Consider the following 27,319-nt stretch of genomic DNA (forward strand, 5'->3'; position numbering starts at 1 on the left):
TTTCAGCCTTAAAATATTCAAATATGAATGTATCACCATATTCCCTTCACATTATCGCGCTCTCCATGATTTTTCCAACCTTGGTGATTGTGAAAACCAATGATGCACCTGCCAAGGAAAACTATTCAGAAGTTCGAATATTTATTCTCCTAAAATACCTATATCTAATTACTTATTTAATTGTATACATCAATATTTCACATAACTTTTAAAATATTTCTTCTCCTAATTATCCCTACCTTAGCATAATCCTTCTTTTTTCCTCTGTGGATTACTGCAGTAGCCTTTCAAAAGTTGACTCCAGAATTTCTTCTCTCAAAACAAAGCAAAATTCATCTTTACTGCTTTCAGAATGCTTTTTTATATAATAGAAATCTAATAATAATATGCCTCTGCTTAGATTCTTTCAGGGGTTTGGCCAGGTGCATGGCTCACGCCTGTAATCCCAGCACTTTGGGAGGCCAAGGCAGGTGGATCACGAGGTCAGGAGTTCGAGACCAGCCTGGCCAACATGGTGAAACCCTATCTCTACTAAGAAGACAAAAATTAGCCAGGCATGTTGACATGCGTCTATAATCCCAGCTACTCGGGAGGCTGAGGCAGGAGAATTGTTGGAACCCAGGAGGCAGAGGTTGCAGTGAGTCGAGATCGCTCCAATGCACTCCAGCCTGGGCAACAGAACAAGTCTCCGACTCAAAAAAAAAAAAAAAAAATTATTTCAGGGGTTCGCTATAGTCTTCAAAGAAAAAAAAAAAACCTTAGCATATATATGCACCCTTTTTTCTCTGTTTAGCAGTGTGGAGTTAAACTGCTAGGACTCACTCAAATCCATGCTCATATACACTTCTTAGCTCTGTGGCCTCCTAAATTACTTTACCTATATAATACATAATAATCTAATAATTTAACTCCTAACTACTTTTTGATGTACCTTTATTTATCTTTCCTTGGGCTTAAAATTCTTTAATTCTATTTCTCATCTATTTACTTTGGTAGCACGTGATAAATGTTGAATGGGATGACTAATAACTTGTGTTAATTGCTTTATAATAATCATTCATTAGATTTTCTCCATAAGTCTTTGTGGTAGGTATTGTAATCTCGACTTAAACATGAGAGATACCATGAATTACAGAGGTGAAGGTATTTCTCAAAGTCAAATGTCTAATTAGTAAGATAATTATGATTCAAGTCTAGATCTTTCATTCTCTAAATTCTCGGCCCTTTTTACTTCTGTTTTGCAGTCTCTTAGAGGAAAAACAGCTGACACAGTTATGGGTGCCTCTATTCCTATTTCTAACTAAAACCCTAAACTGTAATGTGGGGTTAAAAATAGTACAGCTGAAATTAGTTTTCAACTGGGTAAGCACATGAGAACTTCATGCCACTCGATCAGTGTTCCTCAAAAGTTTCACTTATGGGCAATTTTTATTAGCCTCTGTAAGGGTTATTTAAAATACAAATCTTCAAACCTAGATCTCCACATTAAGAATTACCTGGGTTATTTTCCAAGAGAATTCTAATGGACATGAAGAGAACCACTGGCCAAAAATGAGAAATTAATATACAAGATGTAATCACGAATTGCCCAGTTCCTAAATGTGGTGCTCATAGAGAATATGCTTATTTCCACATGCTTTTATCAACCTTATGACTGGAAAAAATATCAAGAAAATGACTACAACAGTCATTGCATGGAGTCTGCCTAAACTGAAAAAAAAAGGAAGAAGAAGGAATTAAATTTTATTTTTTTATTGCTGAGCCTATGTGGTATATATTGCCAAAATTCATTGATATCCCTTTCCTTTCTATGTCCAGACAAATAGGAGAATTGTCCCTTCCCACATATGAAGTAAGGCAAGGATATATGACTTGCTCTGAGCACTTAAATATGAGCAGAATTGATGTTTGGCATTTCTGTGTGGAGTCATTTAATTGGTTTTGCTTGTCTTTCTAAGTATCTCTTCTCTGACTCCACGATCACAAGATCATATCTACATGTGGATATACACAATAAGCCATCACATAAATAGCCACTCTTCTGTAGAGATGCTGAGTCTCATACTGAGCATCAAAGAAGAACTGAACCTGTAAGATTTATTTTAAATTTTTTGTCTCATTTTTTGTCACTATAACATAAACTGTATCAGTATGCTGAATGATATAGGATATGTTTATGTTATGTTTAGTAAGTGAATTTTATTAAAATAAAACAACACACACACACCCCACCTCAATTCACTGAAAATATTCTTCCAATTAATTTAACTAAAGCAGACACAATTGGTCAGCTAATTCACTTTGAAGAGCAGATCCAGTTACACCTAGGAAATAAAAAAATTCTGGCTTTATTTCAGAGAGTAGTCTCCAAAGAAGTAAAGTAAAAACAATTAAGTGAAATAATCTTCAGTGCTGGAATTATCAAGTAATTAGATTAGCTTTAGGATGCATGCCACTATACTAGGTGTCATGGGGTTTTCAAAGCTTAAAATTTATCTCCTCTGAACTCTTTGACTCAAAACAACCTTAATTACAATAGTGTTTCCCAAGACTAAACCTTATAATGCTATTCAGGACAGAGTTGGTTATTAAAAGATTTCAAAGATTTTATGGATATGTGTACGGTATTTTTTTTTTTTTTTTTTAGACAGAGTCTTACTGTGTCACCCAGGCCGGAGTGCAGTAGCGTGATCTTGGCTCACTGCAACCTCCACCTCCCAAGTTCAAGCGATTCTCCTGCCTCAGCCTCTCAAGTAGCTGGGACTACAGGTGCCTGCCACCACACCTGGCTTTTTTTTTTTTTTTGTATTTTTAGTAGAGATGGGGTTTCACTATGTTGGCCAGGCTGGTCTTGAACTCCAGACCTCGTGATCCACCCACCGCAGCCTCCCAAAGGGCTGGGATTACAGGGATGAGCCACCACACCCCACCAGTATTATGTTTTAAAAAGCTATCATATTGCGGTGATTCCAAGATGGCCGAATAGGAACAGCTCCAGTCTACAGCTCCCAGCATGAGCGATGCAGAAGACGGGTGATTTCTGCATTTCCAACTGAGGTACTGGGTTCATCTCACTGGGGCTTGTCGGACAGTGGGCACAGGACAGTGGGTGCAGCACACCGAGGGTGAGGCGAAGCAGGGCAAGGCATCACCTCACCCGGGAAGTGCAAGAGGTCAGGGAATTCCCTTTCCAAGCCAAGCAAAGCAGTGATAGATGGCACCTGGAAAATTGGGTCACTCCCACCCTAATACTGTGCTTTTCCAGTGGTCTTAGCAAATGGCACACCAGGAGATTATATCCTGTTCCTGGCTCGGAGGTTCCCACACCCATGGAGCCTTGCTCTTTGCTAGCACAGCAGTTTGAGATTGAACTGCAAGGCAGCAGTGAGGCTGGGGGAGGGGGGCCCACCATTGCTGAGGCTTGAGTAGGTAAACAAAGCGGCCAGGAAGTTCAAACTGGGTGGAGCCCACCTCAGCTCAAGGAGGCCTGCCTACCTCTGTAGACTCCACCTCTGGGGGCAGGGCATAGCCGAGCAAAAGGAAGCAGCAACCTCTGCAGACTTAAATGTCCCTGTCTGAGAGCTTTGAAGAGAGTAGTGGTTCTCCCAGCATGGAGTTTGAGATCTGAGAATGGACAGACTGCCTCCTCAAGTGGGTCCCTGACCCCCAAGTACCCTAACTGGGAGGCACCCCCATAGGGGCAGACTGACACCTCACATGGCTGGGTACCCCTCTGAGACGAAACCTCCAGAGGAACGATCAGACAGCAACATTTGCTGTTCAGCAATATTCACTGTTCTGTAGCCTTTGCTGCTGATACACAGGCAAACAGGGTCTGGAGTGGACAGACCTGCAGCTGAGGATCCTGACTGTTAGAAGAAAAACTAACAAACAGAAAGGACATCCACACCAAAACCCCATCTGTATGTCACCATCATCAAAGACCAAAGGTAGATAAAACCACAAAGATGGGGAAAAAACAGAGAAGAAAAACTGAAAATTCTAAAAATCAGAGTGGCTTGCCTCCTCCAAAGGAATGCAGCTCCTCACCGGCAACAGAACAAAGCTGGATGGAGAATGACTTTGATGAGTTGAGAGAAGGCTTCAGAGATCAAACTTTTCTGCACTAAAGGAGGAAGTTTGAACACATCGCAAAGAAGTTAAAAACCTTGAAAAAAGATTAGACAAATGGCTAACTAAAGTAACCAATGTAGAGAAGGCCTTAAATGACCTGATGGAGCTGAAAACCATGGCATGAGAAGTACATGATGAATACACAAGCTTCAGTAGCCGATTCGAATAGCTGGAAGAAAGGGTATCAGTGATTGAAGATCAAATGAATGAAATGAAGTGAGAAGTTTAGAGAAAAAAGAATAAAAAGAAAGGAACAAAGCCTCCAAGAAATATGGGACTATGTGAAAAGACCAAATCTATGTCTGATTGGTGTACCTGAAAGTGACGGGGAGAATGGAACCAAGTTGGAAAACACCCTGCAGGATATTATCCAGGAGAACTTCCCCAATCTAGCAAGGCAGGCCAACATTCATATTCAGGAAATACAGAGAACGCCACAGAGATACTCGCTGGGAATAGTAACTCCAAGACACATAATTGTCAGAATCACCAAAGTTGAAATGAAGGAAAAAATGTTAAGGGCAGCCAGAGAGAAAGGTCGGGTTACCCACAAAGGGAAGCCCATCAGACTAACAGCTGATCTCTTGGCAGAAACTCTACAAGCCAGACGAGAGTGGGGGCCAATATTCAACGTTTTTAAAGAAAAGAATTTTCAACGCAGAATTTCACATCCAGCCAAACTAAACTTCATAAGTGAAGGAGAAAAAAAATCCTTTACTGACAAGCAAATGCTGAGAGATTTTGTCACCACCAGGCCTGCTCTAAAAGAGCTCCTGAAGGAAGCACTAAACATGGAAAGGAAAAACTGGTACTAGCCACTGCAAAAACATGCCAAATTGTAAAGACCATCGAGGCTAGGAAGAAACTGCATCAACTAACAAGCAAACTAACCAGCTAACATCATAACGACAGGATCAAACTCACACATAACAATATTAACCTTAAATGTAAATGGGCTAAATGCTCCAATTAAAAGACACAGACTGGCAAATTGGATGAAGAGTCAAGACCCATCTGGGTGCTGTATTCAGGAAACCCATGTCACATGCGGAGACACACATAGGCTCAAAATAAAGGGATGGAGGAAGATCTACCAAGGAAATGGAAAACAAAAAAAGGCAGGGGTTGCAATCCTAGTCTCTGATAAAACAGACTTTAAACCAACAAAGATCAAAAGAGACAAAGAAGGCCATTACATAATGGTAAAGAGATCAATTCATCAATAAGAGCTAACTATCCTAAATATATTTGCACCCAATACAGGAGCAACCAGATTCATAAAGCAAGTCCTGAGTGACCTACAAAGAGACTTCGACTCCCACACAACAATAATGGGAGACTTTAACACCCCACTGTCAACATTGGACAGATCAATGAGACAGAAAGTTAGCAAGGATATCCAGGAATTGAACTCAGCTCTGCACCAAGCAGACCTAATAGACATCCACAGAACTCTCCCCCGCAAATCAACTAAATATACATTCTTCTCAGCACCACACTGCACCTATTCCAAAATTGACCACGTAGTTGGAAGTAAAACACTCCTCAGCAAATGTGAAAGAACAGAAATTATAACAAACTATCTCTCAGACCACAGTGCAATCAAACTAGAACTCAGGATTAAGAAACTCACTCAAAACTGCTCAACTACATGGAAACTGAACAACCTGCTCCTGAATGACTACTGGATAAATAACGAAATGAAGGCAGAAATAAAGATGTTCTTTGAAACCAATGACAGCAAAGACACAACATACCAGAATCTCTGGGACACATTCAAAGCAGTGTGTAGAGGGAAATTTATAGCACTAAATGCCCACAAAAGAAAGCAGTAAATATCTAAAATTGACACCCTAACATCACAATTAAAAGAACTAGAGAAGCAAGAGCAAACACATTCAAAAGCTAGCAGAAGGCAAAAAATAACTAAGATCAGAGCAGAACTGAAGGAGATAGAGACACAAAAAACCCTTCAAAAAATCAATGAATCCAGGAGTTGGTTTTTTGAAAAGATCAACAAAATTGATAGACCTCTAGCAAGACTAATAAAGAATAAAAGAGAGAAGAATCAAATAGATGCAATTAAAAATGATAAAGGGGGTATCACCAACGATCCCACAGAAATACAAACTACCATCAGAGAATACTATAAACACCTCTATGCAAATAAACTAGAATATCTAGAAGAAATGGATAAATTCCTCAACACATGCACCCTCCCAAGACTAAACCAGGAAGAAGTTGAATCTCTGAATAGACCAATAACAGGCTCTGAAATTGAGGCAATAATTAATAGCTTACCAACCAAAAAAAGTCCAGGACCAGACAGATTCATAGCCAAATTCTACCAGAGGTACAAGGAGGAGCTGGTACCATTCCTTCTGAAACTATTCCAATCCATAGAAAAAGAGGGAATCCTTCTTAACTCATTTTATGAGGCCAGCATCATCCTGATACCAAAGTCTGGCAGAGATACAACAAAAAAAGAGAATTTTAGACCAATATCCCTGATGAACATCGATGCAAAAATCCTCAATAAAATACTGGCAAACCAAATCCAGCAGCACATCAAAAAGCTTATCCACCATGATCAAGTGGGCTTCATCCCTGGGATGCAAGGCTGGTTCAACATATGCAAATCAATAAATGTATTCCAGCATATAAACAGAACCAAAGACAAAGAACACATGATTATCTCAATAGATGCAGAAAAGGCCTTCGACAAAATTCAACAGCTCTTCATGCTAAAAACTCTCAATAAATTAGGTATTGATGGGATGTATCTAAAAATAATAAGAGCTATTTATGACAAACACACAGCCAATATCATACTGGATAGGCAAAAACTGGAAGCATTCCCTTTGAAAACTGGCACGAAACAGGGATGCCCTCTCTCACCACTCCTATTCAAAATAGTGTTGGAAGTTCTGGCCAGGGCAATTAGGCAGGAGAAGGAAATAAAGGGTATTTGATTAGGAAAAGAGGAAGTCAAATTGTCCCTGTTTGCAGATGACATGATTGTATATCTAGAAAACCCCATTGTCTCAGCCCAAAATCTCCTTAAGCTGATAAGCAACTTCAGCAAGTCTCAGGATACAAAATCAATGTGCAAAAATCACAAGCATTCTTATACACCAATAACAGACAAACAGAGAGCCAAATCATGAGTGAACTCCCATTCACAATTGCTTCAAAGAGAAGAAAATACCTCGGAATCCAACTTACAGGGGATGTGAAGGACCTCTTCAAAGAGAACTACAAACCACTGCTCAACAAAATAAAAGAGGACACAAACAAATGGAAGAACATTCCATGCTCATGGATAGGAAGAATCAATATCGTGAAAATGGCCATACTGCCCAAGGTAATTTACAGATTCAATGCCATCCCCATCAAGCTACCAATGACTTTCTTCACAGAATTGGAAAAAACTACTTTAAAGTTCATATGGAACCAAAAAAGAGCATGTATTGCCAAGTCAATCCCAAGCCAAAAGAACAAAGCTGGAGACATCATGCTACCTGACTTCAAACTATACTACAAAGTTATAGTAACCAAAACAGCATGGTACTGGTACCGAAACAGAGATATAGATCAATGGAGCAGAACAGAGCCCTCAGAAATAATACCACACACCTACAACTATCTGATCTTTGACAAACCTGACAAAAACAAGAAATGGGGAAAGGATTCCCTATTTAACAAATGGTGCTGGGAAAACTGGCTAGCCATATGTAGAAAGCTGAAACTGGATCCCTTCCTTACACCTTATACAAAAATTAATTCAAGATGGATTAAAGACTTAAATGTTAGACCTAAAACCATAAAAACCCTAGAAGAAAACCTAGGCATTACCATTCAGGACATAGGCATGGGCGAGGACTTCATGTCTAAAACACCAAAAGCAACAGCAACAAAAGCCAAAATTGACAAATGGGATCTAATTAAACTAAAGAGTTTCTGCACAGCAAAAGAAACTACCATCAGAGTGAACATGCAACCTACAGAATGGGAGAAAATTTTTGCAATCTACTCATCTGACAAAGGGCTAATATCCAGAATCTACAAAGAACTCAAACAAATTTACAAGAAAAAAACAAACAACCCCATCAAAAAGTAGGAAAAGGATATGAACAGACACTTCTCAAAAGAAGACATTTATGCAGCCAACAGACACATGAAAAATGCTCATCACTGGCCATCAGATAAATGCAAATCATAACCACAATGAGATATCATCTCACACCAGTTACAATGGCAATCATTAAAAAGTCAGTAAGCAACAGGTGCTGGAGAGGATGTGGAGAAATAGGAACAGTTTTACACTGTTGGTGGGACTGTAAACTAGTTCAACCATTGTGGAAGTTGTTGTGGCGATTCCTCAGGGATCTAGAACGAGAAATACCATTCGACCCAGCCATCCCATTACTGGGTATATACCCATGGAATATAAATCATGCTGCTATAAAGACACATGCACATGTATGTTTATTGCGGCACTATTCACAATAGCAAAGACTTGGAACCAACCCAAATGTCCAACAATGATAGACTGGATTAAGAAAATGAGGCATATATGCCATGGAATACTATGCAGCCATAAAAAATGATGAGGTAATGTCCTCTGTAGGGACATGGATGAAGCTGGAAACCATGATTCTCAGCAAACTATCGCAAGGACGAAAAACCAAACACCGCATGTTCTCACTCATAGGTGGGAATTGAACAATGAGAACACTTGGACACAGGAAGGGGAACATCACACAGCGGGGCCTGTTGTGGGGTGGGGGGAGGGGGAAGGGATAGCATTAGGAGATATACCTAATGTAAATGGCGAGTTAATGGGTGCAGCACACAAACATGGCACATGTATACATACATAACATGTGCACTTTGTGCACATGTACCCTAGAACTTAAAGTATAATAAAAATTTATATATTAAAAAAAGCTATTATATTAAAAAGCAAATGCAAACAATGTAACAATACAAATTGTTCGAAGGCATTCAATTTATTCTTACTTTTTATGTACTAAAATTCTTACTTTATGTTTGGAATATCTTTTACATACAATCTATGAGGAATGGGTTTAAATGGGTTATATTTAAAATTTGAAGGATCCAGAAATATGTAGTAGAGCAGCTGCCTTGAAATAACTTCCTGCATCATTTTACTCTTGAAACAAATCATCTCATTTAATCTAAGTATTGACTATAAAAGTCAATGGAAAGGTTGATCTTTCAATACTTGTTCTAGGAATTGATAATATTAAGTCTATGTGTATTTGGTGGGGAGTGACATCTTATTTTTCTTCCTCAGGAAGCATTTAATGTCAGTCTGTTCTGGAAGAATATGGATAACAAAGACCAAACAACAAAGACGACCTTTCTTCCACCTTGCTTCATGGTTGTATTAGCTTAATGAGGCAAGTTGTCTTGTTATTTCTTCCATAATTATTTACATTGAGTTTTTTTAATGTGCCAGAAAGTGTTGAGACACTAGGGAGTATGTGGTACATCAAACAAGACAGAGTGCCTGACTCTGAAGATGTCTTCATAGTAGTGTTACAGATGAACATTAATCAATCCCACAAAGTAATTTATTTTTTTTTATTTTTATTTATTTTTATTTTTATTTTTTTTGAGACGGAGTCTCGCTCTGTCCCCCAGGCTGGAGTGCAGTGGCGCGATCTCGGCTCACTGCAAGCTCCGCCTCCAGGGTTCACGCCATTCTCCTGCCTCAGCCTCCCGCGTAGCTGGGACTACAGGCGCCCGCCACCACGCCCGGCTAATTTTTTGTATTTTTTAGTAGAGACGGGGTTTCACTGTGTTAGCCAGGATGGTCTCGATCTCCTGACCTCGTGATCCGCCCGCCTCGGCCTCCCAAAGTGCTGGGATTACAGGCGTGAGCCACCGCGCCCGGCCCCCACAAAGTAATTTAAATGTAGAACTGTTAAATGATTCACAAAGGCAAGATATAGAATATTATAAAAGCATATAGTAGAAAATTGCCTTAATCATGGATATCAGAAAAATCATTCTTAAGTATATTACACACAGACTAATTAGGAATTCATTAAACAACAGTTCACATACATGTGTACATACATGTGCACACTTAGCATTCCAGAAAGAGGAGATTGTAAGTGTAAAGGCCTTGTTTTGAGAGGGAGTTTGGCAATTATGACACATTAAAACATAACAGGTATGGCTGCTGAAGTGGAGCAGTGTAGGGAAATGTAGCTTGAAAAGAGACCAGACTTCGTCTGATCCCACAAAAGTGTTTATAATGAAAGCTGGGTTACTTTGGCATTATTTCATTTTGATCCACTTACAACATTACTGGTGCTTGGAATGATGTCAATAACATTAATGTGCAAAATTTATCATTTGGTATAATAGTAAAAGCATCATTGTGTACCACATGCAATTCATATTTGTGATAGAAATGGGTTTTTTTATTTCTTCACAAATTTTTCAGAACTTATTTTTTTATAAAATAACTCCAATTAAAGTATTTCAGTAACAATAAAAATATTATGTGTCTTCTCATTGTCATCTCCAATAACAAAGTTTCCAAATTTGTGTAGCTGTGCCTGCTTAGGTATTAAACACAGTAATGCTGCTTATATCTTTTATAAATATGAAGCCAGATATTATCCACCATGGGAAAACTCTCAAAAGTAAGTTATAAACTTTAAATATCTGTGTAAACTCTCTCAGGACAAAGAAAAAGGAATTAGAAATATTAAAATGAATGTTATAAATACTATTCAATATATTTTTTATTCATAGACTTTATCGTTTAGAGCAGTTTAAGATTTACAGAAAAACTGGGCAGACAATACAGAATCCTCATGTTATTCATACACCCGCACACAGTTTTCCCTATTATTAGCATCTTATGTTACTATAATAGATTTGTTACAATTAAGAACCAATATTTATACCATGCTTTTTACTAGAGTACATAGTTAATTAAGATTTCCTTCTTTTCTACTTATTTTTTTTTCTGTTTCAGTATCCCACCCAAACTGTGATGATACATTTGGCCATATGTCTCCTTAGACTAATATTGGCTGTCGCATTTTTTCAAACTCTCCTCGTTTTTTATGACCTTGATGATTTTTAAGAGATCTGGTTAAGTATATTGCTTAAGATGTCTCTTCAATAGAATTTTTGATGTGCTGCTTTTATGATCAGAGTGGGATTATAGATTTGAGGGGAGACAATCACTGAGGCAAAGTGGCATTTTCATCACATCATATCAAGGGTACATCTATCAACATGATTTATGACTTTTGATGCTGACCTTGATCACTTGGCTAAGTGGAGTTTGTAATGTTTCTCTACTGTAAAGTTACTCTTCCCTTCTATTCCTTTCCACAGTCAGCTTATTGGAAGGAAGTTACTACACAAAGTCCACACTTAGGACTGGGGAGTTAAGTTCCCTCTCTTTCAGAGTGAGGTATCTACAAAATTTATTTGGAATTCTTTTGCAAAGGAGAGTTGTCTCTTTATATTTATTTAGTTATTTTTATCATTTATCAATATGGACTCATGAATATGTATAGAAATACGCTATATTTATATATATGGGCTATATAAATATAGAAATATACTTTGGGCTATAATACAATATTTTATTTTGTTGCTTAAATTGGTCTATGTTTGGTTTGGGGGAGCTCTTTCAATTAGTTCCAGTGCTCCTTTAACATATTTCTATAAATGGATATTTTGTTTGTTTTCAGCACTTTCTGGCATCACAAGCAAGAGTCTTTATGTTCATATGGTGTATTTCCTGCCCCAGTCCTAGACTTAGGCATTTCTCCAGTAAGTCCTGATTTCTTTTGTGGAGAGTGGTATTAGAAAGCAATATCTGGTTGCTAGGTGTGCTCATGGATACTGCTGGGTCATTTTTGTTAGGCCGTCTCAGTTGAAAGAAAAGAAACATGCATGTGTCATTAACTGGTGTATATACAAATATTTGTAGGCATTTTTATATGTAACTATTTATATTTATATTAAGATATAAGTTTATATTGTTGTCTCCAATTCTAATACACACCCACATTGATCACTCTAGCCATCTCCCCTTTACTATCTGTAAATTTCCACACTAAAAATAAGAAACCTGATTCCCACTATCCATTTACATAATTTTTCAATTTAAATATACATGGATAGCAGCATAAGAGTTTTTAACCCATACACTCATCAAAAACAACTTTACCAGCTAGAATACAATGCTTATGCACAGTTTATTTTGTCTTTAATCATTTCCAAAGTTAGTTACGTTGGCACCTTTTCATCTTCCCACTTTGGTGAGATTGGTTCATACATTTGTAATACAGTTAGATTACATCATCACAGTCTGCATTCTTTCCTGGGGTTCCCCAACCTCCTAAGGATTTTTTTAAATTTACATATATTAAGGCTCACTCTTTGTGTTGTAAAGTTCTACCAGTTTGAACAAATACATAACATCATGTATCCACCATTACAGTATCATACAGAATACTTTTATTACCATGTTATCTTTTTATTTGATGATGATTATTATTATTGGAGACGGAGTCTTGCTCTGTCACCAGACTGGAGTGCAGTGGCGCAATCTCGGCTCACTGCAACCTCCGCCTCCCAGGTTCAAGCGATTCTCCTGCCTTAGCCTCCCGAGTAGCTGGGACTACAGGTGCGTGCCACTATGCCCAGCTAATTTTTGTACTTACAGTAGAGACAGGGTTTCACCATGTTGACCAGGATGGTCTCCATCTTCTGACCTTGTGATCTGCCCACCTCGGCCTCCCAAAGTGCTGGGATTACAGGCATGAGCCATTGCGCCTGGCCTACCATGTTATTTTTAATCGGTGGTAATAGTCATATTAGAAAAAAAAATTCTTGATATTTACCAGGACCCTTGAAAAGTATAATCTTCAAAGTGAATTTTGTATTATTTATTAAGTAATAGTGATTGGAAACAATGCTACACTTATTACTATTGATATTATTATCAAAATTGTTATAATTATTAAGCCAAATTCTACATAGGGGCTAATTAAAAGTCTGGGCCCTTGCTGTGAACTTTTAGTCAATGATATCAGAAAACTTACTAATTTTGAGTGCTCCAATGAAGTGTTGTATTACAAGTCAAATTCATTACAAATTCAAGGAACAGTTTGTATATATTTTGTTTTCCTGGAACCATATCATTTTAAATGACTGTGCAATCAGTTTATAGCTTGAAGATATTTGAATACAATTTTTGTTTGAACAATACTTTTATTACTTTTGAGTAAGTCTTTCTTTTGACCATGAGTTCATGAGAACTGTGAATAGCAATATGCTTTGCAAGCAACTGAAGAAGCAAAGAACACTTATTTTATTGGATCTATGTAGTAAGTAATGAAATGATGGAATTGTAAAATAGTTTGGAGAGAAACCAATTAAAATGATATCTCTAAATTTCAACATACTATTAAATAAACCTGATTAGTTCTATAACCCAGGATTCAAGAATTCATAATTCTTAGAATGTCAGGTTTGACATACAAACAAAAAAAAATCTTCTTTTAAAACTGTTGTCACTCATATAAAGCCTCTTCCACAACACCAATATATTTCTGCATAAGCCACTATGTCTGCTTTCACGTCTTTGAGTCCTAGGTTTTATCTTGAAAATATTTGAGGCCTTACATGTGTCAAAGAAATGGTGTAAACTTGTATGTCATATGGCATGTGACTTTTTGTTCTCTAATCAATGATTCTAAATGTTGATATCTTTGTATTAAAAAATAATTGCTTCTCCATATGCAAAAATGGAGTTAGTTTCTTAATATGAGAAACATTTTCTGATACAAAGATTAAAAACACAATGGATTGTCTTTGGAAACAATTACTCCATCACTGGATGAGTTCATCAAACAAACAATTTATAACCACATATGAGCTGATTTGGGGAACTATATGTCACAAAACAGATGAAGAAAGAAACAAAAAGTAAATTTAAGAATAGCTATGATTAAGGAAAATATAATGAACATTTGTTAAACATCACGCTCTGAGATCAGAATATAGAAAAGAAAAACATTGAGTACTGGCCCACAATGTGCATATTTTCTGAAAAATTAGACAATATAAATAAGATATAAATAAAATATTGTAATGAATGGTATAGGTTCAATTACACAAAATGTACAGGTTGTTACTAGAACCCAAAGTAGGAATAAGCCAAATTGGAATGTTAGTTTTTCTCCTTCTTTCCTTCTTTCCTTTTTGAACACTTTTAATACTTCATTTAGAACAGAGGTAGAAAGAAAGTAGGAGCACATAGATAAAAACTTTAAATGGAACTCTCTGTGGCTCTTTTAGATTTTTCACTGTAAAATATTTGGCTACATATATGCTTGGAAGAAAGACATAATTTTCCAGTGAATTTAATGAAAAATCAATGATAACAAACTAAAAATAAGGGGAAAATTGAATTATGGAATAGTGTCATGTTGGCTATGGCAAAGAAGAAACACATAGCATAAAAGAAAACATGTGCCAGGTGCGATGGCTCATTCCTGTAATCCCAGGACTTTGGGAGGCTGAGGCGGGTGGATCACTTGAGGTCAGGAGTTTGAGACCAGCCTCGCCAACATGGTGAAACCCTGTCTCTACTAAAAATACAATTAGCTGGGCATGGGGCTACATGCCTGTAATCCCAGCTACTCAGGAGGCTGAGGCACAAGAATTGCTTGAACATGGGAGGCGGAGGTTGCAGTGAGCTGAGATTGCTCCACTGAGCTTCAGCCCTGGTGACAGAATGAGACTCAGTCTCAAAAACAATAAACAAATAAAACATGCTATCTCTCAGAACTTATTGTCTATTATACTATACTCCTCTTTGCCCACTCTGTTCCAATCACATTTACACCTTTGCTCGTCTTCATGAAAGCTGAATATAATTCTTTTTCTTTGTATTTGTTGTTCCTGTGTCCAAAAGAGTATTTCCCTCAAAGATCTGAATAGTATTCTCAAGTTCTCTGTTCAAATGTCCCCTTACCAGAAAGTCTCACAGAGCCAACCTGTGTTTTTAAATACAGGCATATTTTCTCTCCATCATTTTATCCTTTGCTTCTCTTTGCAGCACATTTTACCACCATATATCTATTTACTTCACATGCATACTCATTTATTTTCTTATTGTCTATCTTCCCCAACTAGAATCAAAGAGCAGAATCACTGTCTGATTCATTGCTCTGTCATATGTACCTAGAATAGTACCTGAGAAATAGTGAATGCTCATTATATGTCTGTTGAATGAATGGACACAGTTCCTCTAAAGCTGGAAATAAAATCAATTCTGGAAAAAATTTCAGGGAACATATTTTGTATGATGAATCATTGCATTTTGATCTGGCTAAAGAGACAGATAAAGCATGATGGATTGGGAAATTAGAGCTGATTTGGGGAACTATATGTCAGAAAACAGATGAAGAAAGAAACAAAAAGTAAATTTAAGATTAGCTATGATTAAGGAAAATATAATCAGAGTTATGACCCAGTTCTTGATAGTGGATAAGATTTTTGTAATAAAATATTACATAAAGTGGCAACATGTATGAATATGTAGAATGTAAAAGAAGGTAATTCAAGTATATGTAGTAAAGGAACTCAGAAACCTAGTGCCATTATTATTCATTTCATTGAAGCCTAGATAAATATTCCCATAGCATCACAATAATGGTATTGAGAATGGATAAAAAAGGGGATTGGCACTTTGGGTGAATATTTCAAAGGCAATAATTGAGAATTATGGTAACAGGACAAAACTAGACAAATGGCAGTGAGAAATAAAGTAAATTCTGATCTTCTTTTGAAATAAAAGTTGGAATGCTTTATCTTACTTATTTCAAGAGAATTTTTAGAGGAACGTAAAATTTTAGTAGTGATATGAAGAAATAAGAATGATTTTAAAGATAAAAATGAGAGAATTTGAAAGTATTTATTCACAAAGGAAAGACAACTAGAAACAAGGTATGTGTGTATGGGAATGGGCCTGGATTTGGGAAGGTTTCAAGTATAGAGGCAGACAAAAAATGTTTAGGAATGTTCTTAGAATATTAAGTGGGAGAAAATAAAACTGTTGTGTGCGAAAAATTATTTTGTAATCTAAAATGCCTTATACAAATGCAATAGAATAAATTATACATAGGGATAAAAGCATTTTTTAAAAAACTTTTTTTTTTTTTGGCCAGTAAGCACCTGACCTCATATTCCTCTTCTCTGCCTCATTTTCTGTTAACCACACTAGTTTACTGTTGCTCTGGAGAGACACCAAACTCCTACTTGACCTCAAAGTCTTTGCAGCTGCTATATTTCTACTTGCTTTATTAAATTTCCTAATTTATCTACACAAACAGCTCCTTATAAACTTACTCAAGTATCACCTAACCACTGTGATAAGATACAGGAAATACTACATCCAGTAAGATCCTTCATCTAGTGGAGTAAATTGGAAAGTAAATAAGTAACCAGATGCATGTTATAATATGGGTAGGAACTGAGAGCATATAGGAATTACATATTATCCAAGCTTTAAAAGTGAGAAAAGCTATCATCTAGGCTGCATCCTAGTGATGAGTTGATATTATAAGCAAATGATGCAAGAACATTTGACAGAATATAAGAAGATTGAAAGGTGGGAGACAATATGGTTCATGCAAAAACTACACAATAGCTGGACATGGCAAGTGTGTCTGTATTTACATGTAGAGATCACCCTTAAACTATTTCTGGAAAAAACAGGCATTAAAAATCAACTATTATCTGTTATTATATCACAACTGGTGTCTCTGTTTCCACTTTTTCTCCCCTAGTGTCTACGTTCCACTTGGCGACCATAGTAATTATTCTAAAAAGTAGATCATATCATACCATTCCCTTCATTAAATACTCCAGTAAACACTCCAGCCACATTGGCCTCCATATCTTTTCCCTGAACACATCAAGCGTACATCACACAGAGGCTTGGCACCAGTTGTTTTCTTCTGAATATTACCATGAATTTTTCCGTGGGCTACTCTTTTGCTTCATTCTCTGTTTAAATGGTAACTCCTCAAAGTGGCCTCAACTGACAAGCCTATCTAAAATGGCCACTCTCTCCCATCCTCTTGTCACTGCATCACCCGTGGCTGTCTCTGTCTGTATTCATTCTGATATGGTTTGGGTCTGTGTCCCCACCCAAATCTCATGTCAAATTCTAATCCCCAATGTTGGAGATGGGGCTGGTGGGAGATGATTGATTCATGGGGGTGGATTTCCTCCTTAGTGCTGCTCTCATGATAGTGAGTGAGTTCTCATGAGATTTGGTTATTTAAAAGCATGTAGCACCTTCCCCCTCCCTTGCTTCCTTCTGCTCCAGCCATGTAAGATGTGCCTCCTTCCGCTTCATCTTCTGTCACAATTGTAAATTTCATGAGGCCTCCCCAGCCATGCTTCCTGTATAGCCTACAGAACCATAGGCCAATTAAACCTCTTTGCTTTATAAATTACCCAGTCTCAGGTATTTCTTTATAGCAATGCAAAAAGGGACTAATACATAAAATTGGTACCCAGGAGTGGGGCATTGCTGTAAAGATGCATAAAATGTGGAAGCAGTTTTGAAACTGGGTAATCAGTAGAGCTTGGCACACTTTGGAGGGCTCAGAAGAAGAAAGATGAAAGTTTGGAACATCCTAGAGACTCGTTGAATGGTTTTGACCAAAATGTTGATAGTGATATGGACAGAGATGGCTTGGCTGATGAGGTCTCAGATGGAGATGAAGAACTTATTGGAAACTGGGGCAAAAGTCACTTTTGTTATGCATTAGCAAATAACCTGGCAGCATTGTGCCCTGGCTCTAGGGATATGTGTAACTTTGAACTTGAGAGAGATGATTTAGGGTATCTGGTGGAAGAAATTTCTAAGCAGCAAAGTGTTTCAAAAGTAGGCAGGCTGCTTCTAAAAGCCTATGCTCATATGCATGAACAAAGAAATGATCTGGAACTGAAACTTACATTTCAAAGGGAAGCAGAAGGTAAACGTTTGGAAAATTTGCAAACTGGTCATGTGGTAGAAACAAAAGACCCATTTTCACAGAAGAAATTGAAGCAGGCTCCAGAAACTTGCATAACTAAAAAGAGCAAGTACTAATAGTCAAGACAATGATAAAAAAGCCCTGGAGGCACTTCAGAGACTTTTGGGCCAGACACTCCCATCACAGACACTCTCATCACAGGCTTCTGCCCAGAAGCATAGGAGGACAGAGTGGTTTCATGGGCCAGGCTCAGGGCCCTGCTGCCCTGCGCAGTCTTGGGACAGTGCTTCCTGCATTCCAGCTGCTCCAGCTCCAGCCTAGGCTTGAAGGGGCCTGGAGAATCAGGCTGATGCTTCAAAGGGCGTAAGCCATAAGCCTTGGTGGCTTTAATGTCAAGCTTGCAGGTACACAGAGTACAAAAGTTTAAGCTTGGGAGCCTCCACTAGATTTCAGAAGATGTACAGAAAAATCTGGATGTACAGGTAAAAGTCTGCTGCAGGGGCAGAGCCCCCATGGAAAACCACTACTAGGGCAATGTGGAAGGAAATTGTGGGATTGGAGGCCCCATACAGAGTCCCCACTGGAGCACTACCTAGTGGAGTTGTGGGAAGACAGCCACTGTCCTCCAGACCCCAGAATGGGAGATTCATTGACAGCCTGCCCCATGCATCTGGAAAAGTGACTGGCAATCAATGCCAGCCCTTGAGAGCAACCATGGGAACAGCCCTGCAGAGGCACAGGGGTGAACCTTCCCATGGCCTTGAGAGACCACCCCTTGTGTCAGTGTGGCCTGGCTGTGAGACATGGAGTCAAAGGAGATTATTTTGGAGCTTTAAGATTTAATGACTGCTCTGCTGGGTTTTGGACTTGCATGGAGCCTATAGCCCCTTTCTTTTGGTCAATTTCTCCCTTTTAGAATGAAAGCATTTACCCAATGCCTGTAGCCCCATTGTCCTTGATATGATTGTCATAAGGGTAGAAACCTTGTCTATTTTTTTCCAGTGCTATATCCTCAGTATATATAACAATGCCTAAAACATAATGCATGTCAAGACCACTTTGCTGAATTAATGAATAAACAAGCACATGTTTGTTGAAATAATTAATAAACACATGTTTGTTGAAGAAATCAACAAATTAGGGTGGAGATATAAGTAAGAGTTACGTATATTAAATGATTTTGTGTTTTGAGTCAAGAAGTTTACCTTTTATTTTAAGGAAGTGGTGCACCAAAAAAATATTTTGCAGGAGTCAAACTAGATCAGATTTTTATTTCTAAAAGATGACCATAGCTAGAGAGTAAAATTACAGTCAGGGCATGATATGGTTTGGCTGTGTCCCCACCCAAATCTTATCTTGAATTGCAGTTTTCATAATCCCCATGTGTTGTGGGAGGGCTCGGTGGGAGGTAATTGAATCATGGAGGTGGTTACTCCCATGCTGTTCTCGTGATAGTGAGGGGGTTTTATAAGGGGCTTTGCCCCCTTTGATCAGCACTTCTTTCTCCTGCAGCCATGTGAGGAAGGACGTGCCTGCTTCCCCTTCCACCATGATTGTAAGTTTCCTGAGGCCTCCCTAGCCCTGCAGAACTGTCAGTCAATTAAACCTTTTTCCTTTATAAATTACCCTGTCTCGGGAAGTTCTTTACAGTAGTGTGAAAATGGACTAATCCACAGTGCCTAGGTAAAAAGACTGGGGCAATAACACAGGCAAGAGAGGAGGGAGCCTAGATAAAGATAATGGCAGTGGCAAAGGAGTCATATCCTGGAGACATTTAAAAATAATTAGTGATTAACTGATCTGGAGCTAGAGTAGACACTGAACTAGAAAAAGTCATCAATGTATACTCTGCATTTAGCTTAAGTAGTTGCACTGGTGGTGGGAATCTTTTACTAAGATCCAAAAACCAGGAGGCATTACTTCATTAGGGGAGGTTTGAGTGTTTGGGTCATACTGCATTTCAAGAGAGGCAGGAAATAACAACAAGCAGTTGGATAAATAAGACAGGAGTTTGGGAGGAAAATCTCAGACTAGAAATATATATTTGGGTATCATGAACATAGAGCTGGTAACTGAAGCCATTGGAAGTGATATCTTATCCCAAAGAGAAAAAGTAAAGAGAAAGGAGAGATCTAAAGACAATATTAAAAAAAGCACAGACACCTAAGGAATTGGGAAAGAACAAGAAGCTCACAAAAGACACTAAGAAAAAGAAAATTTAAAAAGAGACAATTTTAAGAAAGAAGGAGTGGTCAATAGAGTGAAAAGAGGCAGAAAGTGAAAAAAAGGACGGGAATATATGTTTTCTTTTCTTTTTTATTTTTGAGACGGAGTATCGCTCTGTCGCCCAGGCTGGAGTGAGTGGCGCGATCTCCACTCACTGCAAGCTCCGCTTCCCGGGTTTCCGCCATTCTCCTGCCTCAGCCTCCTGAGTAGCTGGGACTACAGGCGCCCGCCACTGTGCCCGCCACTGTGCCCACCACCACGCCCGGCTAATTTCTTTTTGTATTTTTAGTAGAGACGGGGTTTCACCGTGTTAGCCAGGATGGTCTCGATCTCCTGACCTCGTGATCCGCCCGCCTCGGCCTTCCAAAGTGCTGGAATTACAGGCGTGAGCCACCGCGCCGGGCCGTTTCCATTCTTTTTAGCAGTTGAGAGGTCGCTATGGGGAGTAGATAGAAGTAGAACACAGATTTCAGAACATATGTTAGTAAATATTAGGTAAGACAGTGAAAAACACACATTTAGATTACTTAACCGTAAAGAGGAAGGGAGATACAGGGCCTTAGAGAAGAAGTGATGTCAAGTAGAAAGGGTATTTTATAATGGAAGACACTCAAGTCTGTTTAAACAAAGACTGAAAGTAAATAATAGACAAAAATGTAGCTAACACATGAAAGTAAGTGTGCATTTAATAGAATTAGGAAAAGGAGGTGCCATTCAGGACACAGGTGGAGTGTTGACTTTGGATTTGACGAAAGAAATCTATTCATTTTTATAAAATGTTAGGAAGAAATGATGAATGGGCTGTAATTCGAGGACATGTTTACAGAGGGCATTTCACTAAGTAAGTGTAAGCCACTGTATGAACAGAAAGATAAATTGTTAGCAGGCTGAGGGTAAAAGGTTTAAAACAGTTGCTGGTGGGAAGGACTTACTGAAGAAATTTAAATAATTTTATAGCAGAAACTGATAACCCAATTGAGGGGAGAGACAAGTAGCGACACCAACCTGAGAGAATACGTGAATTATTTCAGCACAACACCCAGGTGTAGGAGCAGAGAAAACAATCGGTTGTTGTGTTAGCATTTTCGCCACAAAAAGAAAACAAAGGAAAAGGCGGGAAGGCAGAAAAAATGTAAGATATCAGCAAAAGTGCATTAAAGTGGTAAACATTGGGATTAGGACTTAAATACAAGAGGGAGTTGATGGATACAAGAACGAAAGACATCAAATAAGTCAAAGTTTTATCAAGTTAATAATACAGAATCTGAAAATTATATGATAGCATTTTTTTTTCTTCAGGCTAAAATTGAAACAGAATTCTGAAATAAAATATGGTGATTAGGGGTGGGAATAAAAGTAATCATTTGTATTTGTCCCAGCTTCATAAACTTGGTGCCTGAAGGTAGTGGGATGTTTCTTCATCTTTAATTAATACCAGAAGTATTGGTTTTATGGCAAATCTATTATGCTATAACTGATACTAATAGGTCGCTGAAAATTATTATAATTCTATTTAGCATTACACAGGCTCACCTTATCAAGCTACTCCCTGGAATCCAAAGTGCTGATGACAGCCCCCAATTTTTTTTTGGCATTGTCAGACACAAAAAAATACTTTGCATTCTTACTGGTATTTCAGCTTTGGCAGAATGCCCACTTCTTACATCTGCTTTCCGTCTACCAATGTCTGTTTCCAACTGAGAGTCTCAGATTTTGATATATAATGCTCTTGCTATGTCAGGAAAAATAGGAAAAAGTTGTCTTAGTTAAAAAAGAAAAAATGTTATCTTGGTTACAGATATAAGAAAGCATGCTTCACTTAAATAATAAATCACAAATTTTATTTAGTAGATGCTCCTTAGTCTCCATACTGGGCCCAGCCAATTTAATTGTCTAAGTTTCTAATGTAAACTTGGAAAAAAATGGGAAAAGAAAAGAAATTCAAAATAGGAATTAAGTATATTTTCCTTAAAAAAGCATATAAGTTCTTTTATAAAAGTAACAACTATGAAATGTATGAAATATTTGAACTTGACCATAGTTAACTCATAATTTGTCTGTGTGTGTATGTGTGTGTGATTGTGTTTGTGAGTGTATACATGTATGGGCACACACATTATACATATATGTGTATTTTTAAATATATATGTACATATACACCTATGTGTATATGTGTAGATGCTATATATATTATGGATACTATATTATATATACTATTTACATGCTATTGCTTAAATTTACATATATAATATAGGTTTTAATTATAAAATCATTTTAATTTCTTTCATCTCCCATCTTGGTGACAGCCCAAATTGAACACATCATTAATATTTCTTAGTTGCATGCAACAGAAGTTAATTAGTATATTTAACTTCCCCCCAAATAAGAAAAAAAGAACACATTACAAAAATACTGGGTAACTGGTGGAATATGGAGGAAAAACAGCTCAAATTATACCATGGCACTCGTTCTGAAGACTAATACTGCAGCTACTGACACCCACATTGCCACTAAACTGCAAGAGCTGGACACTATACTGTCTATTGATTTGCAAAGTTGGCTCCATTTGGAAATAAAAAGATTGATGACTGCTCTGACCCTTAATTTGATAGTTTCTGTGTAGTTCCTGCTCCTTTGTATCATTAAGTTATGTTCAAAGTGTGCCAGCAGATGCATCAGTTCTGTAGAGCCTCAGGCACGATACCACACACTAACTACAAAGAGCCTAGAAAGACGAGATTATTTTTATAGAATAAAATTTCACTTTGGGAATTTCTATTTCATCAGGGAAAGAAAACAAATGTCATGAAAACGTATTCTGCTAATAATCTTTTTTTTTTTTATTATACTTTAAGTTCTGGGATACATGTGCAGAACATACAGGTTTGTAACATAGCTATACACGTGACATGGTGGTTCGCTGCACCCATCAACCTGTCATCTACATTAGGCATTTCTCCTGATGCTACGCCTCCTCTACCCCCCGACACCCCGACAGCCCCGGTGTGTGATGTTCCCCTCCCTGTGTCCATGTGTTCTCATTGTTCAGCTCCCACTTATAAGTGAGAACATGCAGTGTTTGGTTTTCTGTTCCTGTGTTAGTTTGCTGAGAATGATGGCTTCCAGCTTTATCCATGTCCCTGCAAAGGACAGGAACCCATCCATTTTTATGGCCGCATAGTAGTCCATGGTGTATATGTATCATGTTTTCTTTATCCAGTCTATACTTGGTGGGCATTTGGGTTGGTTCCAAGTCTTTGCTATTGTGAACAGTGCTGCAATAAACATACGTGTGCATGTGTCTTTATAGTAGAATGATTTTTATAATTATTTGGATATATACCCAGTAATGGGATTGCGGGGTCAAATGGTATTTCTGGTTCTAGATACTTGTGGAATCACAACACTGTCTTCCACAATGGTTGAACTAATTTACACTCCCACCAGCAGAGTAAAAACATTCCTATTTCTTCACATCCTCTCCCACATCTGTTGTTTCCTGACTTTTTAATGATCACCATTCTAACTGGTGTGAGATGGTATTTCATTTGTGGTGTTGATTTTCATTTCTCTAATGACCAGTGATGATGAGCTTTTTGTTCATAAGTTTGTTGGCTGTATAAATATCTTCTTTTGAGAAGTGTCTGATCATATCCTTTGCCCACTTTTTGATGGGGTTGCTTTTTTCATGTAAATTTGTTTAAGTTCCTTGTAGATTCTGGATATTAGCCTTTTCTCAGATGGGTAGATTGCAAAAATTTTCTCCCATTCTGTAGGTTGCCTGTTCACTCTAATGATAGTTTCTTTTGCTGTGTAGAAGCTCTTTGGTTTAATTAGATCTCATTTGTCAATTTTGTCTTCTGTTGCCATTGCTTTTGTTGTTTTAGTCATGAAGTCTTTGCCCATGCCTATGTCCTAAATGATATTATCTCAGTTTTCTTCCAGGGTTTTTATGGTTTTAAGTCTTACGCTTAAGTCTTTAATCCATCTTCAGTTAGTTTTTGTATAAGGTGTAAAGAAGGGGTCCAGTTTCAGTTTTCTGCATACGGCTAGCCAGTTTTCCCAAAACCATTTATTAAATAGGAAATCCTTTCCCCATTGCTTGTTTTTGTCAGGTTTGTCAAAGATCAGATGGTTGTAGATGTGTGGCATTATTTCTGAGGCCTCTGTTCTGTTCTATTGGTCTGTATATCTGTTTTGGTACCAGTACCATGCTGTTTTGGTTACTGTAGCCTTGTAGTATAGTTTGAAGTCAGGTAGCATGATGCCTCCAGCTTTGTTCTTTTTGTGTAGGATGGTCTTGGCTATATGGGCCCTTTTTTGGCCATATAAAATTTAAAGTAGTTTTTTCTAATTCTGTGAAGAAAGTCAGTGATAGCTTGATGGGGACAGCATTGAATTTACAAATTACTTTGGGCAGTATAGCTATTTTCATGATATTGATTCTTCCTATCCATGAGCAAGAAATGTTTTTCCATTTGTTTATGTCCTCTCTTATTTTCTTGAGCAGTGATTTGTAGTTCTCCTTGAAGAGGTCCTTCACATTCCTTGTAAGTCATATTCCTAGGAATTTTATTCTCTTTGTTGCAATTGTGAATGGGTGTTCACTCATGATTTAGCTCTCTGTTTGTCTGTGATTGGTGTATAGGAATGCTTCTGATTTTTGCACATTGATTTTGTATCCTGAGACTTTGCTGAAATTGCTTATCAGCTTAAGGTGATTTTGGGCTGAGATACAATCTTGTCATCCGCAAGCAGAGACATTTTGACTTCCTCCCTTCCTATTCGAATACACTTTATTTCTTTCTCTTGCCTGATAGCCCTGTCCAGAACTTCCAATACTATGTTAAATAGTAGGGGTAAGAAAGGGCATCCATGTCTTGTGCTGGTTTTCAAACGGAATGCTTCCAGCTTTTGCCCATTCAGTATGATATTGGCTGTGGGTTTGTCATAAATAGCTCTTATTATTTTGAGATATGTTCCATCAATACCTAACGTATTGAGAGTTTTTAGCATCAATGGGTGTTGAATTTTATTGAAGGCCTTTTCTGCATCTATTGAGATAATCATGTGGTTTTTGTCATTGGTTCTGTTCATGTGATGGATTATGTTTATTGATTTGCATATGTTGAGCCAGCCTTGCATCCCAGGGATGAGGCTGACTTGATTGTGGTGAACAAGCTTTTTGATGTGCTGTTGGATTTGGTTTGCCAATGTTTTATTGAGGATTTTTGCATCAATGTTCATCAGGGACATTGGCCTGAAATTTTCTTTTTTGTTTTTTCTCTTCCTGGTTTTGGTATCAGGATGATGCTGGCCTCATAAAATGAGTTAGGGAAAAGTCTCTCTTTTTCTACTGTTTGAAATAGTTTGAGAAGGAATGGTACCAACTCCTCTTTGTACTCCTGGTAGAATTCTTCTGTGAATCCATCTGGTCCTGGGCTTTTTTGGTTGGTAGGCTATTAATTATTGCCTCAATTTCAGAATTTGCTATTGGTCTATTCAAGGATTTAACGTCTTGCTGCTTTAGTCTTGGGAGGGTGTGGTTGTCTAGGAATTTATCCATTTCTTCTAGATTTTCTAGTTTATTTGTGTAGAACTATTTAGAGCATTCGCTGATGGTTGTTTGTACTTCTGTGAGATCAGTTGTGATATCCCCTTTATCATATGTTATTGTGCCTATTTGATTCTTCTCTCTTTTCTTCTTTATTAATCTGGCTAGTGGTCTATCTATTTTGTTAATCTTGTCAAAAAAGCAGCTCCTGGATTCACTGATATTTTTAAGGGTGTTTTGCGTCTCTATCTCCTTCAGTTCTGCTCTGATCTTAGTTATTTCTTGTCTTCTGCTAGCTTTTGAATTTCATCTTGCTTCTCTAGTTCTTTTGATTATGATGTTAAGGTGTTGATTTTAGATCTTTCCCACTTTCTCATGTGGGCATTTAGTACTACAAATTTCCCTGTAAACACTGCTTTAGCTGTGTCCCAGAGCTTCTGGTACCTTGTGTCATTTTTCTCATTGGTTTCAAAGAACTTACTTATTTCTGCCATAATTTCATTATTTACCCAGTAGTCATTCAGGAGCAGGTTGTTCAGTTTCCATGTAGTTGTGTGGTTTTGAGTGAGTTTCTTTATCCTGAGTTCTAATTTTATTGCACTGTGGTCTGAGAGGCTGTTTGTTACAATTTCCATTCTTCTGCATTTGCTGAGGAGTGCTTTACTTCCAATTATGTAGTCAATTTTAGAATAAATGCAATGTTTTTATGAGAATAATGTATATTTTGTTGATTTGGGGTGGAGAGTTCTGTAGATGTCTATTAGGTTCACTTGGTCCAGAGCTGAGTGCAAGTCCTGAATATCCTTGTTAATTTTCTGTCTCATTGATCTGTCTAATATTGACAGTGGGGTGTCAAAGTCTCCCACTATTATTGTGTGGGAATCTAAGTCTATTTGTAGTCTCTAAGAATTTGTTTCATGAATCTGGGTGCTTCTGTATCGGGTGCATATATATTTAGGATAGTCAGCTCTTCTTGTTGCATTGAGCCCTTTACCATTACATAATGCTTTTCTTTGCCTTTTTTGATCTTTGTTGGTTTAAAGTCTGTTTTATCAGGGACTAGGATTGCAACCCCTGCTTTTTTTCCTTTCCATTTGCTTGGTAAATATTCCTCCATCCATTTATATTGAGTCTATGTGTGTCTTTGCATATGAGATGGGTCTCCTGAATACAGCACATCGATGAGTGTTGACTCTTTATCAAATTCGCCAGTCTGTGTCTTTTAATTGGGGCATTTAGCCCATTTACATTTATGGTTAATATTGTTAAATGTGAATTTGATCCTGTCATTATGATGCTAGCTGGTTATTTTGCCCATTAGTTGATGCAGGTTCTTCGTAGT

Source organism: Gorilla gorilla, chromosome 10 (assembly GCF_029281585.2).
Source record: "Gorilla gorilla gorilla isolate KB3781 chromosome 10, NHGRI_mGorGor1-v2.1_pri, whole genome shotgun sequence".
Taxonomy (NCBI): domain Eukaryota; kingdom Metazoa; phylum Chordata; class Mammalia; order Primates; family Hominidae; genus Gorilla; species Gorilla gorilla.